Below are 20257 nucleotides of genomic sequence, written 5' to 3' on the forward strand. Positions count from 1 at the left end.
ATGTGTGTAGTTGTTACTAGTGTAAGCCTGTCACTGACCCTCCCTCTGACTGTCAGTGACCACACACCTATTCCTGGTTGTCTGTATGGCAGGATCCCTGGATTCCGCTCCCAGTTGTGGACCAAGGATTGGTGCAGCAGTCAGCACTGGAGCCTGAGGAGGTGAGTAACCACTTAACACCTAGACCTGTGATGACTAATCTCCGGCACTCCAGCTCTGGTAAAACTACAACTCCCAAGATGTACACTTGCTTGACTGTTCTCAGAACTCCATAGAAATGAATGGAGCATGCTGGGAGTCGTAGTTTCACCACAGCTGGAGTGCTGGAAGTTAGCCATCACTGACCTAGACCTACATCAGATATAGGGGGTTACGTATAGTGGAAGTGGCTGCTATGGGGCTCAAACTGAGAAGGGACCCACCCAGGAGGAGGACTAAAAGTATTATACCATGACATTATATACAGTGACATGACATACAGTATATACGTGTAGGAAATGGATGGAGCAGCTGCCGGACCTGGTCTAAGAGAGCAATCCTGACTAGCTGCAGGAGTGAGGGTTGCACTGGAGCAGGGGGTTGCAAACAAGTTGTTGGGGGGTGGTCTCTTTCAAAAATTTGCGATGGGGCCCAGTCAGTTGTAGTTACGCCACTGACCAGATTTATCACAGTGGCTCAGGCTGGATAACACATTTTGCACAGGGTTAGACGCTTTTCTCTACATTTACGCCACCTATTGGTTGTCTTACCTTGTGACAGAATTTTATGCCAGAATTATGGCACGAAATGTTTCATCCTAGGCCAGTGATGGCTAACCTCCGGCACTCCAGCTGTGGTTAAACTACGACTCCCAGCATGCTCCATTCATTTCTGTGGAGTTCTGAGAACAGCCAATGAACAGGGCATCTTGGGAGTTGTAGTTTTACCACAGCTGGAGTGCCCACGGTTAGCCATCACTGTCCTAGGCAATGCTCCCTTCCTGGTAAGCCATGCCTCCCTACGTGAGCGAGGTACAATGGTTTTATCTTATATTAGTAAATGTGGGCCAATCTGTTGCTCCATAGAAACTGTGAGCAAGCTGCTGTGGGTAAATGTTTCATGTCAGATTATTATGAGTTCATGTTACTTATTGCTAGGAGGGGGTTGTGGGTCTCATTGGCTCCTCTTAATATCTGCCATAAACCATTTTAATAAGGTATGAATACACAATGCGAGAATTGGATATTGATATGCTAATCAGACTATTTGGATGCAGTTATATTAATGAGTGCTGGGTATTCAAGTGTTAATGAGCCGGGCTGTCCAAGGTATTTGCAAAAATCATCATTACAATAGAAAAGAGAGCCGTGTGTTACTACACCATAGTGATGGAAAGCAATCCAGTAAAATAAATTGTGAAACATGAATATGTGTACTTAAAAAACACACCCTTTAACCATTGAAAAGACATGTCGTATTTGCATTTCATTTTTGCACGATGATATGCATTAGTGGCCATCTGGGAAATACTTTTGAAAGTCCTCTTTCTCTTAAAAGAAAAAATCAAGGCAGTCAAGAAGATAAGAAAGGTAGAGGAGACTGCGGAAAGAGTCCCCATCCTCTTAAAGGGGTATTTCCATCTGCACATTTATGGCATAGCGATAGGATATGGCATAAATATCCGATACGGGCAGCACGTTGGCTCAGTGGTTAGCACTGGTCCCTCGCAGCACTGGGGTCCTAGGTTCAAATCCTACCAAGGACAACATCTGCATGGAGATTGTATGGGTTTCCTCCGGGTTCCCCGGTTTCCTCCCACACTCCAAAGACATACACTCGCGTAGCAGTGAATGAAGCGGAAGCAGCTCACATGCTCTCTGTTCAAGGCAGGATTCCATTCTTGAGACAGGATTGGGTCCCAGAGGTGGGATCCGCAACGATCGGCCATTTATTGTATAGCCTGTCAATATGTGACAAATGTCAAGATTCGACCAGCTCAGTGAGATGGACAACAAATAAGGAAAAGAACAAACTGCAGGTGGATCTAGACGGATACAGTTAGGTCCATAAATATTGGGACATTGACACAATTCTAACATTTTTGGCTCTATACACCATCACATTGAATTTGAAATTAAACGAACAAGATGCGCTTTAACTGCAGACTGTCAGATTTAATTTGAGGGTATTTACATCCAAATCAGGTGAACGGTGTAGGAATTACAACAGTTTGCATATGTGCCTCCCACTTGTTAAGGGACCAAAAGTAATGGGACAATTGGCTTCTCAGCTGTTCCATGGCCAGGTGTGTGTTATTCCCTCATTATCCCAATTACAGTGAGCAGATAAAAGGTCCAGAGTTCATTTCAAGTGTGCTATTTGCATTTGGAATCTGTTGCTGTCAACTCTCAAGATGAGATGCAAAGAGCTGTCACTATCAGTGAAGCAAGCCATCATTAGGCTGAAAAAACAAAACAAACCCATCAGAGAGATAGCAAAAACATCAGGTGTGGCCAAAACAACTGTTTTGAACATTCTTAAAAAGAAGGAACGCACCGGTGAGCTCAGCAACACCAAAAGACCCGGAAGACCACGGAAAACAACTGTGGTGGATGACCGAAGAATTCCTTCCCTGGTGAAGAAAACACCCTTCACAACAGTTGGCCAGATCAAGAACACTCTCCAGGAGGTAGGTGTATGTGTGTCAAAGTCAACAATCAAGAGAAGACTTCACCAGAGTAAATACAGACGGTTCACCACAAGATGTAAACCATTGGTGAGCCTCAAAAACAGGAAGGCCAGATTAGAGTTTGCCAAACGACATCTAAAAAAGCCTTCACAGTTTTGGAACAACATCCTATGGACAGATCAGACCAAGATCAACTTGTACTAGAGCGATGGGAAGAGAAGAGTATGGAGAAGGAAAGGAACTGCTCATGATCCTAAGCATGCCACCTCATCAGTGAAGCATGGTGGTGGTAGTGTCATGGCGTGGGCATGTATGGCTGCCAATGGAACTGGTTCTCTTGTATTTATTGATGATGTGACTGCTGACAAAAGCAGCAGGATGAATTCTGAAGTGTTTCGAGCAATATTATCTGCTCATATTCAGTCAAATGCTTCAGAACTCATTGGACGGCGCTTCACAGTGCAGATGGACAATGACCCAAAGCATACTGCAAAAGCAACCAAAGAGTTTTTTAAGGGAAAGAAGTGGAATGTTATGCAATGGCCAAGTCAATCACCTGACCTAAATCCGATTGAACATGTATTTCACTTGCGGAAGACAAAACTGAAGGGAAAATGCCCCAAGAACAAGCAGGAACTGAAGACAGTTGCAGTAGAGGCCTGGCAGAGCATCACCAGGGATGAAACCCAGCGTCTGGTGATGTCTATGCATTCCAAACTTCAGGCTGTAATTGACTGAAAAGGATTTGCAACCAAGTATTAAAAAGTGAAAGTTTGATTTACAATTATTATTCTGTCCCATTACTTTTGGCCCCTTAACAAGTGGGAGGCACATATGCAAACTGTTGTAATTCCTACACCGTTCACCTGATTTGGATGTAAATACCCTCAAATTAAAGCTGACAGTCTGCAGTTAAAGCACATCTTGTTCATTTCATTTCAAATCCATTGTGGTGGTGTATAGAGCCAAAAATTTTAGAATTGTGTCGATGTCCCAATATTTATCGACTTGACTGTACATTTTTATTGAATAGTTCACTGGCTATTCTAAATTTCTAATTATATGCAGTTACAAAAGTATTGATCCAGGGGCTGGTGTAAAAAACGTAGAATATGTTTCATAACACAGCCCCTTTAATGGAATTTCTTTATAATGTAATTGCAGTGTTATGTAGGTCATCCTGGTGCTGTCAAAAACAGCTCTGAAGGTGTCCTTTGGTATCTGGCACCAATATATAAACAACAGACTCTCTAAGTCGTGAGGGGGTCTCTGCTGGCTCGCCTTCTTCCTTTAGTGCATCCTGGTGCAATCTCCTCCTCAGGATAGTGATGCACACATACCCAGTCATCCTAATGATAGAAAACATTCCTCAGGCCGGGCCACCTTTCTCCTTTGCTCCATGGTTCAGTTCTATTGTTCTCTTGCCCATTCTATACACTTGGTGGTGGCCAGGACACAGCATAGCCACTTTGACTGCTCTGTAGATACAACACCCCATACATCAGTTTGCAAATTGTGTTGAATTGTTGTTGGTATAGAAATAAAGCAGTTTTTATATTGACTATGATATAACATCACAAAAACCATTGAAAGACATAAAGTCATGTAAAAGTTTCTTGTAACATTTTACTCAGTAGTGACCTGTGCAGGAACGGAAAGTGACTGTTAGGACCTACTGACACGTCATCGCTGAGTGGTGATGTGCATTTAGATTTTTATGTAACCAGGGCGGGCCTTAATTACATGGCACCCTGTGCAAGAAGTCTTTTTGGCACCCCCCACATGCATCAACTTCAAAAATCTAATTTTATGGCAAAGAATGCACAGCGGGTTGCAACCTCAAGAATGGGGCCCCAAAGTGAATTGAGAGCAAGCCGCACATGCGTGGACACCCCACCACCTCATTCTCCCTAGACTCCTGCCCAGTTCAGCAGGTGCAATGACATCACCACATTGTGTCTGCGGCCGTTGGCACATTGAGTAGACAGCTCCCTGCTTCTCCATAACATTCAATTGTACCTACATGATTAGGACCCACATCCAGTATACTCAGGGCCGGGGCAAGGTATGTTGGTGACTAGGGATCGACCGATATAGATTTTTTTAGGGCCGAAACTGATGTTTCGCTGACTGGAGTCATTCACTTTTTTTTGATTCCCCATTCTCCCCCGCCATGAAAAGTTCTCTCAAAGACTGCCGAAGGCCAGTGACTTAGCTATAGGGGGTTAACAGGTAGCAGTTGCATCTGAGCCTGTGGGCCCGAAGACCCCTCTACCATATAACAAGACACCAGTATTATAATAGCATCATGGGGACTTATAGAGATTTTACATTGGAGCAAAATCAACTGCTGCAGAACCTCATAATACACATCTCAGCTGCTATAGAGCATCATAATACACACCTCAGCTGCTGCAGAACCTCATAATACACACCTTATCTGCTGCAGAACCTAATAATACGCAACTCAGCTGCTGCAGAACCTCATAATACACGCCTTATATGCTGCAGAACCTAATAATACGCAACTCAGCTGCTGCAGAACCTCATAATACACACCTCAGCTGCTGCAGAACCTCATAATACACACCTCAGCTGCTGCAGAACCTCATAATACACTTCAGCTACATAACATAATAATACACACCTTGGCTGTTGCAGAAACTCATATATGCAGATACAGTATGTGCCCCCTCACAGTGGTTACGCCAGATATGTGTCCTCTCACCGTAACTATACCTAGATATGTGCCCCCTCACAGTGATTACACCAGGTATGTCTCCTCTCACAGTATTTATGCCCCCCTCAATGTGGTTACACCAGCTATGTGCCCACTTCAGAGGAAGTAAAAAACAAACAAACAGTAAATACTCAGTTGCTCCGATGCTTACAGCTCAGATGCCGGGGCTCCCCAGTAGCAGCAGGATGTACAGTACTGTCACACCGCGCTCCTGGCCTATGGAGGAGGAGCACAGAGACATATTCCCAGCTCCTCCTACACAGACCAGCAGCGCGATGTGTGAGGGCATCATGCTGCTGCTGTGGAGTGCCAGCGGCTGAGTTGCATGGTGAAGCAGGGAGCATTCGGCTCCTTGCTTCACCATTACAATCAGCTCTCAATGTCAGATAGGTGTAGCTTCCACCTCTGGGACCACCTGTAACTCCAAAACATGGCCCCCAAAGTGAAGGAGAGCCAACTAATCCATTCACCCCTATGGGACTGCCAGAAATAGCCGGGCCAGCTCTCGGCTATTTTCAGAACTCCCATACCGGTGAACGGATGATGGCCGACCAATTGCGTCTGTGTGTCCTAGTAATGAAAAACCGTGCAAAGATGGCAGAACTGATAGGAATAAGGAGAGGTGGTCGATCAAAGACACTTCTGGCCTACAGAAATATGTTCATAACTGGATTATATTTGTATCTACAGGTTTTTATAATACACCATGCTTTCTTGATGCTTTCAGAGATATTCTGTCATTAATCTCTATTGGTTTAACTGGCAGATTTTTGTGATGTGCCAATTCTACATAACTATCAAGATGAATCTGTTTTTTGGCTGAGAGCTACATTAGCTGAAACTTAATATCATTTATTTCTAATGAGAAGTTCTTTCAGCAGCCAAAATAGACTAAGTAATGAAAATGGACAGTGTTATTAATTATAAAAATTGGCTGAATGCATTTGTTGAATAAAATAAAAAAAAGAACACAGTAGAAGCCGTCATATGCTTGCCAGCAGTTATCGACATTGAACCTTGCTGCATGCACCATTATTTAGTCAGTGAGCAGAGAAATAGCGACCACCATTACCTGTCCATGTCTGCATTACATCACCAGCCATATATGAGGACAACCCAGTCCATATACCGTACTGTATTAGGGCGCCACGCTTTTCCAGAGAAATCTTTCTTTGGCAAAATAATCTGTTTGCATTGGCGGATACTGTGGAATATATATATATATATTAATTTTTTTTTCACTCCCTGAAGGTCTGAAGGGGAGGAGGAGGCTATACTCCATCACCTACTGGAGAATATAATAATTATGCACCGCACAGAATGCACATCTCAGCCAGTGCATATGGAGACCACATTAAAGAGGACCTGTCACCTCTCCTGACATGTCTTGTAACTACTTTAATTCTGTATGTAATAATTCCTGGGGGCATCAATTCTCATTACTCTGTTGTCATTCCTTGATTATACCTACTATAAAGGTAGGAATGAATTGCCAACTGGGGTGTCTCTAGTTGGGGAGGGGGGGGGGGGGGGGTGTCCCTTCATTGTCTTGACACTATTCAATCAATGCTACTCCAGTAGTCCAGAGGGCTACTGCAAAGGGTTAATTATTGCCAAAAGGGTTCATTTATTGTTGCCAAGTTAATGGTTGTGATTTTGTCGTTAAAGCTCTCATCCCAAATAGCAATGTATGGGCAATATAGGGTTAGCATTGGCAGACTGGTTTGGTTACCAGAGTGATGGAGCGGGTCAGCTCCCTGGCTAGTTTGGGAGTATAGTCTGAGCAGAGGTACAGGGAAGACATGAATGAGAGAGTTCATGCAGACCAGGCTCAAATCTAGACAGCCTCTGCATCTGAGACTTCAGCTTCCAAAGAAGCAGCTTTACCATCAGTGTACCCCTGAAAGAAGTTAAACCATCTTGGAAATTCCAGAACCAAAAAGGATGTGCAAGATAACGTCAGCAAGGTATTAGCTTGTTTATGGCATTGAGACTTTGCTGCTGTGGAAAGGATTACTGCCTCCGGCACCTACCACGCTCTGAGATGGAATGGTCATCAGTATGTAAAATCTGCACCTCTCAACCCAGGAACTGTAACAATGGTAAGAAGAACAGACTAGCATGCCTGCGATTGTTTGGAAAGACTGTAAAGTGCCTTTAGAGGGAGAGAGTGAGAAATAGAATTTTGCTCCCTGCAACATTATTCAGTCAGTTCAGAAACAGTCCATGTCTGAATTACATCACTAGTGATACGCAGCAGCTGTGATATTTGTGGTCCTTAAAAAAGGGGTTGTGTCATAAGGACAACTCAGTCCTTATACTGTATTAGGGCAGAGCTAGCCACCATAAACTGTGAGTACTACTATTACCATTTTAGCCACTACCACTCCCTTCCACCTCACCTCCAGGTCGCTGTGCTACCTGTCAGACTGTGTTGGGGACCCCCCCAACTAGTAACAGCCAGTTGCTGGCAATTCAAACATAAACTTTTAGTAGTAATAATAAAGGACTTTACTGATAGAAATAGTGCTCTGTCTTCGCACTACCAATCCTCACTCAAGGCTTATTAAATATTGAACTTGATATTGAAAAAATAAGTTTTAGTCTCAGGTAGGGGAAGACTGTCGTGGCTGTATGTCGGAGCACTCGCACCTAAAAAGAGCGCCCCCCCCCCGAGCCTCAGGATATCTCGGGCCTGGTCTAAATTATACCCTTCCTATTTTAAGATCTGCTGAGTTGCTTTTACTAGATAGCTTCAACGCGTTTCGCCTCAAATGATGGGATCCTCAGGAAGCAGTCTCTCTAGTCTCAGCGTTTTCAGAATAATGGCAGTGGCCATTTTTATTTTTGTTAATAATAAAGGAATGGCACAACATAGATTAATAACAATAGAAGCTCCAGACTTGTTATTGCATGGGGCCTGCAAGTAGGCACTGAATCAGACATTTCAGGAGAGCTGACAGGTCCTCTTTAATAGCTGTGTCATACCTAGGATGTTGGCGCATGTGATTGCTAGCAGAAAGTGCCGTCAGCATTCTATCTCCATGATGACCAGGCCGGGCCTCTGGGTTCAGGAGTGTCAAAAAGAACTTCTGGTCTCTGGCTAATGTATCTCTTAGCATGTGTAAAGGATGCCCACCCCCTCCCCCCCCCCCAGGGCTCTATATATATATATATATATATATATATATATAAAAATATCGCGTCCCAGGAGTAGGAATTGCCAAGTGGTATAGTGCGGCCTAAAATGTCTCTTTATGTGTGTCACGGTGCTCCTACCTGGATATGGCTGGACCCCAGGCTTTGTCTCCGAAGCAATAAATAGGGGGAATAATTGAGGGATAAAAGAATAACTTCAGTCCAGACTTTGAGATTAAGTTAAATGGCAGCTTTGCTTTAAATAAACATCTTTAGCAGGAAACTGGCAGGCAAACTCCACTCTTCTATATCTCTGTTTCTCTCTTACTCTGCTGTACTGACAGGCTGGCTGAATAACTCAACTTCTTCTGTATGCTGCACTTCACTTTGTAGTCTGACTCTAGGTTATGCCAGGGAACTTTCCTCCTGGCTCCAGAGGCTTCAAGCTTTGGCCTCCATGGCCAGCAGAGCTTAGGGTGCTCTGGATGGCGTGGGCACATCTAGCAGAGACCCCTAGCTGGGGGTAAACTAGACTGACTCTAACTTCTCTCCAGAGGGGGGTTAGAATGGAATGGTGAGTTCCATTTTATATAACTACAGCTCTGCCACCTACTGGTGAACCAGGCACATTACATGAACATAACCGTTGCAAATTAGGAATGCACAGTGTGAAGGACCTGGACAAAAAAACATAGATGGCATTGGTGTTAACCCAATAAAGACAGTAGCAAGGTGCGGGAGTAGTAACAACACTCTGGGGTGTTACACATATCTGTAGGCAGATTTCCAGGTGTACATGCTAAATATGCTGTGAACATAGGGGGAGATTTATCAAACTGGTTTAAGGGAAAACTTGCTTATTTGTCCGTTGCAACCAATCAGATTCCACCTTTCCAAAGGAGCTCTGGAGAATTAAAGGTGGAATCTGTTTGGTTGCTATGGGCAACTAAGCCAGTTCTACTTTATATCAGTTTTGATAAATCTACCCCATAGCCTTACATATATCATATAGAAGCATGATTTTCCAAATATTGACTATTAGTGATGGACGAAAATCACAGAAATAAGATAATAATGCACTTAGTAAAGTAGATGCAAGCATTATATATGGACAAAGTCCTCACTCTGATATGATAAAATCTGAGACACTTAGCCAATATATTTTGATCAAAACACATCTGAGCCCGCCTATCAAGCGCCAAGATGGTCTCAGGTCAGGCGGGTCCTACGCTAAACCTACCTAAGCCATTGGGCTTCTATGTTCAGGAGCGCAGACGCCGCACATATGGTGTGCTGCTCCTAGTCACCTCCATGTGCATCAAGCAACCAATGGGAGGAGGACCAAGCACACCCATATGTACCACCTAATCAAGGCGCTCTATTGGATAGGAAGGGCAAAAGTGCAAAGGAATAGTACTCCCAAGATAAAATAGGTGCACATTCACACTTGAAGGTGCCACTCCCTCAAGTAAATACTACATAGAGAAAAAAGTTTTTTATTAGTGATGGACGAACATCTGCCGGGACGGTTCGCGAACGCGATCAAATGTTCGCGAACCTGCAAGTTCGCGGCGGGTCCCATTCATTTTACTGGCAGGCGAACCTGAAAAACCTTCAGCCAAGAAATAATTACTAGAAGTGCACAAATAGTCCCACAACATGGACAGTGACATACCAGATGTATTATTCAAATTTGCGATCTCCATTCATTATTTTTTTTATGCGAAATATCAGCAATATAATTTCCGCATACGTGCATGCGCAAAAGGACTATACAGTACCCAAATGCACTATAAAGAAAGTATATTGGTATATAACACCCCGCTTCAATCAGTTTTATTGGGGGACGACTGGTATATCACACCAGTAGAAATAATTTGTTCCAATAAAGCTTGTCCCTCTATATACCTGCAGTATCGCAGCAGAACCGTGCACAACTGCCGCACAATACAAATGCACTATAATATACTTTCTAACATAGAAAGTATATTATAACATTGTACAAGGAAGGCAATCCATTAGAATATACATGAAGATAAAACGTAACCTTTAATAATTTTACTATGAGGGTCCATTCACACGTCCGTAAGTGTTTTGCGGATCCGCAAAACACGGACACCGGCAATGTGCATTCCGCAATTTGTGGACCGCACATCGCCGGCACTATAATAGAAAATGCCTAATCTTGTCTGCAATTGCATTTTTTTCGGAAACGGAAGCACAGATGCGGAAGTGCGGATCCACAAATGCGGATGTGGATCTGCAAATGCGGATGCGGACAGCACATTCTGGACCCATTGAAAATGAATGGGTCTGCACCTGTTCCGCAAAATTGCGGAACCGATGCGGACGTGTGAATGGAAAAGATATCCCTCAAAATGAAAATAAATTTAATTATTAAAGTTAAGCAAAAAGTATAGATGGGGTAGGCAATAACAAGTGCTTGGCGGCACCAAATCAGAAACCATATGTCCTACCACAATCCGGGGGGTTCCAGTGCACATTGATGAATCCAGGAGGGAAAGCAAAAAAACATCCATCCCTGGGCTAGATGATGATGTGGTATTGAAGGACAGGGTGGGCAAAAAACTGTCCCTGATATTGCCCTACAGGGGGGTGCTATTCTTGCCCTGATAGCCTAACCACAGACCACCCGCCCTAATAAGAGCGACCCCGTCCGGAACCTTACCTATAAAAAAATTGGCCCTAGTAAGCCCCTAGCCCCTAGGCCCCTGACTTCCAGGTGATCACTATATAGATCTATGTGTTTTTGACTCATTATAAAAGTATATTATAAGTATCACACATATCGATAGCACACCTATACTAGTGCTTAAAATGACTTTTGTGGCCCTATTAGCTAGCGTTTGGTGTCCCTAACAGCCTGTCCCTGCCCCACACAGCAACCTCTCCCCACACTGGCAAAACACTGAATGTAAAATGGTGGCCAGATCAGGTTTATTTATAAGGTAGGGGGTACGTCTATGTGCTGAAACGTCTCAATTGGCTGTCCTGTACCACCTGATGGATGTGTCATGGGTCAAAGTTCTTCACAATGTAAAAGAATATGGCGGGCGCGAATTTCTCCATATGTTCGCATGTTCGGCGAATCGAGAACGCGCAAAGTTCGCCGCAGAACGACAACCTAAATATGTGTAAGAACGCTGGGCTGCAGTATGCTGACATGGCATCTACATGATGGACCTAGCCTCCTGCTTCAGTTCTCTCCACCGTTATATCAGCGGGAATGCCAGGTGTTAGACCCTGATTAATCTGATATTGGTGACCTATTCAGATGATAGATCATCAATATCTAAAACCTGGAAGACTCCTTTATGGGACAGTCTATTTTGGGTTTTCAGGATTAAACACATTTCCCCCCATTTTTTATTGCTGTATTCCAGGAGCCATCCTTTTTTTTATTTTGCAGGGTTTGTTTTTTGAAAGCTGAGTTGTAACTTTATGTTGTAGTTGTTTCATATACATACACTCACCTAAAGAATTATTAGGAACACCTGTTCTATTTCTCATTAATGCAATTATTTAGTCAACCAATCACATGGCAGTTGATTCAATGCATTTAGGGGTGTAGTCCTGATCAAGACAATCTCCTGAACTCCAAACTGAATGTCAAAATGGGAAAGAAAGGTGATTTAAGCAATTTTGAGCGTGGCATGGTTGTTGGTGCCAGACGGGCCGGTCTGAGTATTTCACAATCTGCTCAGTTACTGGGATTTTCACGCACAACCATTTCTAGGGTTTACACAGAATGGTGTGAAAAGGGAAAAACATCCAGTATGCGGCAGTCCCATGGGCAAAAATGCCTTGTGGATGCTAGAGGTCAGAGGAGAATGGGCCGACTGATTCAAGCTGATAGAAGAGCAACGTTGACTGAAATAACCACTCGTTACAACCAAGGTATGCAACAAAGCATTTGTGAAGCCACAACACGCACAACCTTGAGGCGGATAGGCTACAACAGCAGAAGACCCCACCGGGTACCACTCATCTCCACTACAAATAGGAAAAAGAGGCTACAATTTGCACGAGCTCACCAAAATTGGACTGTTGAAGACTGGAAAAATGTTGCCTGGTCTGATGAGTCTCGATTTCTGTTGAGACATTCAAATGGTAGAGTCCGAATTTGGCGTAAACAGAATGAGAACATGTATCCATCCTCTGATGGCTACTTCCAGCAGGATAATGCACCATGTCACAAAGCTCAAATCATTTCAAATTGGTTTCTTGAACATGACAATAAGTTCACTGTACTAAAATGGCCCCCACAGTCACCAGATCTCAACCCAATAGAGCATCTTTGGGATGTGGTGGAACGGGAGCTTCGTGCCCTGGATGTGCATCCCTCAAATCTCCATCAACTGCAAGATGCTATCCTATCAATATGGGCCAACATTTCTAAAGAATGCTATCAGCACCTTGTTGAATCAATGCCACGTAGAATTAAGGCAGTTCTGAAGGCAAAAGGGGGTCCAACACCGTATTAGTATGGTGTTCCTAATAATTCTTTAGGTGAGTGTATATAACCCCATCACTGGTGGTGGATTGCCAAAGTTATGAAGAGGCGCAGGCCTCTTCATAACTTTGACGTATCCAGCGCTGCTTCTAAATGTAAGACAGCTTCCGAGCTGTTTTACATTTAGATTTGTTTGTACGCCTGCCCGTCCCCTGCCATGCCCACGCCACGCCCACTTATCGTAATCTGCGCCTGAAATATGCTTTGTCTCTCTCACTTTAAATGATACAGTCCTGATCAAAAGTTTAAGACCACTTGAAAAATGGCAAAAAATCATATTTAGCATGGCTGGTTCTTAACAAAGTTCCAAGTAGAGCTTTAACATGCAACAAGAAGAAATGGGAGTGAGACAAAACATTTTTTGAGCATTCAATTTAATGAAAACAACGAATAAACTGAAACAGGCTGTTTTTCAGCTGATCAAAAGTTTAGGACCACACCTCCCAAAAAAAACTAAACCCCCCCAAAACAGAAATCCAACTTCCATACATGAACTCAGTAATGAGTAGCTCTGTCGTGATTGTTTATCACTTCAAAAATTTGTTTCGGCATGCTTGATGCAAGCGTTTCCATGAGGTGAGTGGGAACATTTCTCCAAGTGGTGAAGACGGTCGCACGAAGGCCATTTACTGTCTGGAACTGTTGCCCATTTTTGTAAACTTCCCTTGCCATCCATCCCCAAAGGTTCTCAATTGGATTTAGATCAGGGGAACACGCAGGATGGGCCAAAAGAGTGATGTTATTCTCCTGGAAGAAGTCCCTTGTCCTGCGGGCATTGTGTACTGTAGCGTTGTCCTGTTGAAAAACCCAGTCGTTACCACACAGACGAGGGCCCTCAGTCAGGAGGAATGTCTCTGCAACATCTGGACATAGCCAGCGGCCATTTGATGCCCCTGCACTTCCTGAAGCTCCATTGTTCCACTGAAGGAAAAAGCACCCCAGACCATTATGGCGCCCCCTCCACTGTGGTGCGTAGAAAACATCTCGGGTGGGATCTGCTTGTCATGCCAGTAACGTGAAACCATCAGGACCATCAAGGTTAAATTTTTTCTCATCAGAGAATAAAACTTTCTTCCACCTTTGAATGTCCCATGTTTGGTGCTCTCTTGCAAAGTCCAAACGAGCAGTTCTGTGGCGGTCAAGGAGACTAGGTCTTTGAAGACGTTTCTTTTTTTTTTTAAGCCCTTCAGTCTCAGATGCCGTCTGATGGTTATGGGGCTGCAGTCCGCACCAGTAAGGGCCTTAATTTGGGTCGAGGATCGTCCAGTGTCTTGACGGACAGCCAATTGGATCCTCCGGCTCAGTGCTGATGACATTTTTTTGGGTCTTCTACTTGACTTTTTTGTTCCATAACCCTCAGGATCATTTAAGAAATTCCAAATGACTGTCTTACTGCGTCCCACCTCAGCAGCGAAGGCGCACTGTGAGAGACCCTGCTTATGCAGTTCAACAACCCGACCACGTTCAAAAAGGGAGAGTTTTTTGCATTTGCCATCACAACATGTGACTACCTGACAGAAAATGACAATGAATCCACATCTTTGCACAGATTTGGTCTTTTAAAGGCATGTGGTCCTAAAATTTTGATCAGCTGAAAAACAGCCTGTTTCAGTTTAATCGTTATTTTCAATTAATTGAATGCTCAAAAAATGTTTTGTCTCACTCCCATTTCTTCTTGTTGTATGTTAAAGCTCTACTTGGAACCTTGTTAAGATCCAACAATGTAAAATATGATTTTTTGCCATTTTTCAAGTGGTCTTAAACTTTTGATCAGGACTGTATATGTTCAAGTGGTACAGGGGAGGAAAAGGTCATTTTTATACATTATACTGAGCTATGTATAGGTGCACTGTAAATTTAAAGAGCATTCCAAATCCAAACCTAATAAATAGGCATATGTTAATGTGATACAGAGACTACGTTAATTATTGTCTTATTACTTAGAGACACATTGACATTTTTCTATTTTGCAACAGTGGTCAATTTTACAAGAGTGGCAATAGGATTAACTGTCATGTCCATTGTGACTTTTGAATTAGCTTATCAGTAGAAATGAGCGAATTGAAGCTGACAAAGTGGAATTCGATCCAAATTTCTGGAAAAATTGGATTTGCAACAAATGCAAATTTCCTCGCGCTTCGTGGTAACGAACCGCATTTTTCCTAAAATGGTTGCTGCATGCGTGAGGACATGGAGAAAGGAAGTCTGGGAAGGCGGGATCACCCAGACTGACATGCATGCAGCCAATCAGCAGCCAGCCAGCCCTGTGATGTCACACCCTTATAAATATGGCAGCCATCTTAGAGTCAGACATTTTCGAGTTTTGAGTGCAGGGACAGACGTGAGAAGGCGCTAGGGACAGTGCCAGAAAAGCGATTTACAAGTGCAGGGAAGGATAGGGAGGACCTTACCAGGAAAAAAAAAAAAAAAAACAATAACCCCATATAGAATAGAGCACACATGTAAAATATATGTAGTTTATTAAAGACACATTAAATGACAATAAATATAACATAAAGGCACAAAGTAAAGGGGGTGGTAGTGTGCCCCATGTGGTGGGACCAAAATCAACCTCCCTCACATATTCCGGACTAACAGGGAAAAGCGGGTCACAGACATTGGGTATAAAGCTGCATGCTAATGGGAGAGCTGTAAGTTCACCCAAAGTAACCTATAACCATGTGTATGCTACATACAATAATACAAAAAAGTCAATGTGGTCACACACAGCACACCTACCCCCCAATGGTAATATAGATGGCAATCCGATAAATGCGGATTACCAAATAGTAACACAATCAAGGGCAGAGCAGGAATGCTGTGTGTAAGCAATAAATCATACTGAATTAACAAAGTAACAATGCATGAAACAAAAACACAAATTACCCATGGTATGCCGGAACCCAAGGTCTGTGACCAGAGCTGCACCTCGACGCGCGTTTCGCTGAGAAAGGCTTTGTCAGGAGGTAAAGATAACAAACAGTGTCCATCTTAAAATAGTATGGTCCACAGCTGGCACTTGATTAGCGCATACGCCCAGTGATGCAGAGTGTGACATCACAGAGGCGCGCCACCCACTCCCAGGAACCAGGTGAGGCCCGCCCAGCACGTCACATGACCGGAGGAATCATTCTTTTGACAGCATCTTAGTGCAGGAAGAGACATCAGAAGGCACTAGGGACAGTGCTAGAAAAGCGATTTACAAGTGCAAGGAAAGATTATTTGGGGATCCAAATAGCCATTATACAGCTCTGTCATTCCAGCAATTTGTTCTTGTTATTGGGGTGCAAGTGCTATGTTAAAAAGCCTTTAGTGGCTTATTTTAGTACAAAAGGAAAAATATATTATCAGTTCACTTCTGTAGCTATATGTGTTAAAAGTGTTTAGTGACGTATTTCAGTACAAAAATATAAATATATTCTCAGTTCACTTCTGCAGTTATATGTGTTGAAAGCGTTTAGTGGCCTATTTCAGTACAAAAAGAAAAATATATACGCACTTCACTGTTGCAGTTATTTGTGGTGAAAGCGTTTAGCGGCCTATTTCAGTACAGAAAGAAAAATATATTCCTTGCTTTTAGGGGTGTTTTAATTTGCTTTTAATTTATTTAGTTCAGCTAAAAGTATGTCAGACAGAGAAGTGCCAGGCCATGCACAGAGGAGTGGCAGAGGCCTAAATGTTTCTGGCGCAGACACAGGTCGCAGCAGAGTAAGGGGCGTGGCAGCAGGAGTCGCAGCGAGAGGCCTGTGCTCCCAGTGTCATCTAGCGGTCATGTCTTGACCAGCAACCCAGCGGTTCTTGATTTATTATCTCGGTCATCCACTTCATCCCAAATGACATCAGACACCCCCAGCCAACAGTCGATGAGTTCGTCAGACAGAACCCTTAGTTGGCATGGCCCGGGAGCAGGCCCTGTGCCCTCACCTGTCCTCAACCTGCCTCTGTCCTTTCCTCCACTAGGTGGTCAAGTAATGATGAAGAGAGTGACATGAGAGCTGGTGTTTCAAGCGGTCAGGCTCCTGACCCAGAGACAGTTGAGGAGGACATCAGTGACGTGCAGACAGTACTCGATGATGATGATGTACGTAGCTGATCGCACTTGGGAGCCGGATGACGAAGGGGCTTCATTATTATTTTTTCTTTATATAATAATGTAATATTATAAAATCCGGTGTCTCCATGATAAATCTGCAGTGTGGGGGCTCCGTGTGGCTTCTACACACTTTCAAAATAATCCTTCAGTGGGGTGAATAGATGCCAGATGACCGGGACGCTCCATGACCTTCCCAGAAGCTTCTGTCGGAAGCAGCGGTTCATTTATGAGACGTCCGTATAGTGCGGGGGGAATCCGAAGACCCTCTCCATCTCGGTGCACCACAGGATGTCCTCCTTCCCATCCATGATGACTGGGAACTCGTGATGTTTTCCCTGAGGAAGAGACCAGGGGCTGGTAGTTATTTTAAATCTTGATGAACTTTGCGACTCTTCCGGGCTCCAAGCAATCTTGAAGCTTTGTCTTCTCATTGTCTGTAGCTACTAGATACCTGTTCATGCCAGGCAGGTTCCCCCAGAAGTATCTGGGTCAATGAGCAGCCGATACCACACTTGCATCAATCTTGACAGGATTCGTCTCCAGGTGGAGATATATTGTTTTTTTGGAATGCTTTCTCCATCGCAACCACGTCGTTGAATAACCAGAAGACTGGCTGATTCTCTCCTGTCTTAGGCAACACTTCATTTTTTTTTTATTACATTTATTAAATATTTTATATTAAATGGAACCAAAACTTGATTAAAATGATAAGAAACTAAACTTAAATTCGTCAATATATCCCAATCTTCGTTGGAAACACTCTGTGGCCTCCTCATGCTGCTGCCACCTCCACAATCTCTCATCGTCGTGCTACTCTGACCTCCTTATGCTGCTGCCACCTCCACAATCTCTTTTCGTTGTGCTACTCTGTGGCCTCCTCATGCTGCTGCCGCCTCAACAATCTCTCGTCGTCGTGGTACTCTGTGGCCTCCTCATGCTGCTGACACCTCCACAATCTCTCATCGTTGTGCTACTCTGTGGCCTCCTCATGCTGCTGACACCTCCACAATCTCTCGTCTTTGTGCTACTCTGGCCTCCTCATGCTGCTGCCATCTCCACACTTTATCATCGTGCCACTGTGTGGCCTCCTCATGCTGCTGACACCTCCACAATCTCTCATCATTGTGCCACTCTGTGGCCTCTTCATGCTGCTGCCACCTCCACAATCTCTCATCGTCGTGCTACTCTGTGGCTTCCTCATGCTCCTGCCACCTCCACAATGTCTTGTCATCGTGCCACTGTGTGGCCTCCTCATGCTGCTGTCACCACCACAATCTCTCATTGTCATGCTACTCTGTGGCCTCCTCATGCTGCTGACACCTCCACGATCTCTCGTCGTCGTGCCACTCTGTGGCCTCATCATGATGCTGCCACCTCCACAATCTCTCTTTGTTGTGCCACTCTGTGGCCTTCTGATGCTGCCGCCACCTCCAGACTCTGTCATTGGGCCACTCTGTGGTCTCCTCATGCTGCTTCCACTTTACCACTATGTCATAGGTCCACTCTGTGGACTTCTCATGCTGTTCCCACCCTCCCCTCTTCATGACTGGGCCACTATTTTGGATTTTGGCCTGGCTGACATCATTATTTATTTTACCTTTTTTCTGTTCTGTCAGAAGGAAGGAAAAATTAGACGCACAATGGATCATGTCTGTCTAGCAGCTGTAAGGCCTGTATGGTCCCATCAGAATTGGCTTATGATTTGGTAGCCAAAAGCAGGAGTGGGCATAAAACACAGAAGACATGCAAATATTCCATTCTCAGTTTTTTTTGCAGTACTGATGGATTTTTGAGCAAATGCTGACCGAGTGAAGGTGTATGCTCCACAGACAGGATCCGTTTTTATGGGTTATTGTTCTGACAGCCAGGAAATAGCCATTTTCTAACGTAATTCGCCGTGAATAAATTTGGATCGAACCAAATAAAAAAAATAAAAAATCGACGAACCGGCGAATCAATTTTTTTTTTTATTCGCTCATCTCTACTTCTCAGCAACTGCCTAAAAAGAACTATCAGTACAGGGAGTGCAGAATTATTAGGCAAGTTGTATTTTTGAGGATTAATTTTATTATTGAACAACAACCATGTTCTCAATGAACCCAAAAAACTCATTAATATCAAAGCTGAATATTTTTGGAAGTAGTTTTTAGTTTGTTTTTAGTTTTAGCTATTTTAGGGGGATATCTGTGTGTGCAGGTGACTATTACTGTGCATAATTATTAGGCAACTTAACAAAAAACAAATATATACCCATTTCAATTATTTATTTTTACCAGTGAAACCAATATAACATCTCAACATTCACAAATATACATTTCTGACATTCAAAAACAAAACAAAAACAAATCAGTGACCAATATAGCCACCCTTCTTTGCAAGGACACTCAAAAGCCTGCTATCCATGGATTCTGTCAGTGTTTTGATCTGTTCACCATCAACATTGCGTGCAGCAGCAACCACAGCCTCCCAGACACTGTTCAGAGAGGTGTACTGTTTTCCCTCCTTGTAAATCTCACATTTGATGATGGACCACAGGTTCTCAATGGGGTTCAGATCAGGTGAACAAGGAGGCCATGTCATTAGATTTTCTTCTTTTATACCCTTTCTTGCCAGCCACGCTGTGGAGTACTTGGACGCGTGTGATGGAGCATTGTCCTGCATGAAAATCATGTTTTTCTTGAAGGATGCAGACTTCTTCCTGTACCACTGTTTGAGGAAGGTGTCTTCCAGAAACTGGCAGTAGGACTGGGAGTTGAGCTTGACTCCATCCTCAACCCGAAAAGGCCCCACAAGCTCATCTTTGATGATACCAGCCCAAACCAGTACTCCACCTCCACCTTGCTGGCGTCTGAGTCGGACTGGAGCTCTCTGCCCTTTACCAATCCAGCCACGGGCCCATCCATCTGGCCCATCAAGACTCACTCTCATTTCATCAGTCTATAAAACCTTAGAAAAATCAGTCTTGACGTTTCAGCTTGTGTGTCTTGTTCAGTGGTGGTCGTCTTTCAGCCTTTCTTACCTTGGCCATGTCTCTGAGTATTGCACACCTTGTGCTTTTGGGCACTCCAGTGATGTTGCAGCTCT

The sequence above is a fragment of the Bufo bufo genome, chromosome 4 (genome assembly GCF_905171765.1).
Source record: "Bufo bufo chromosome 4, aBufBuf1.1, whole genome shotgun sequence".
NCBI classification, from domain to species: Eukaryota; Metazoa; Chordata; class Amphibia; order Anura; family Bufonidae; genus Bufo; species Bufo bufo.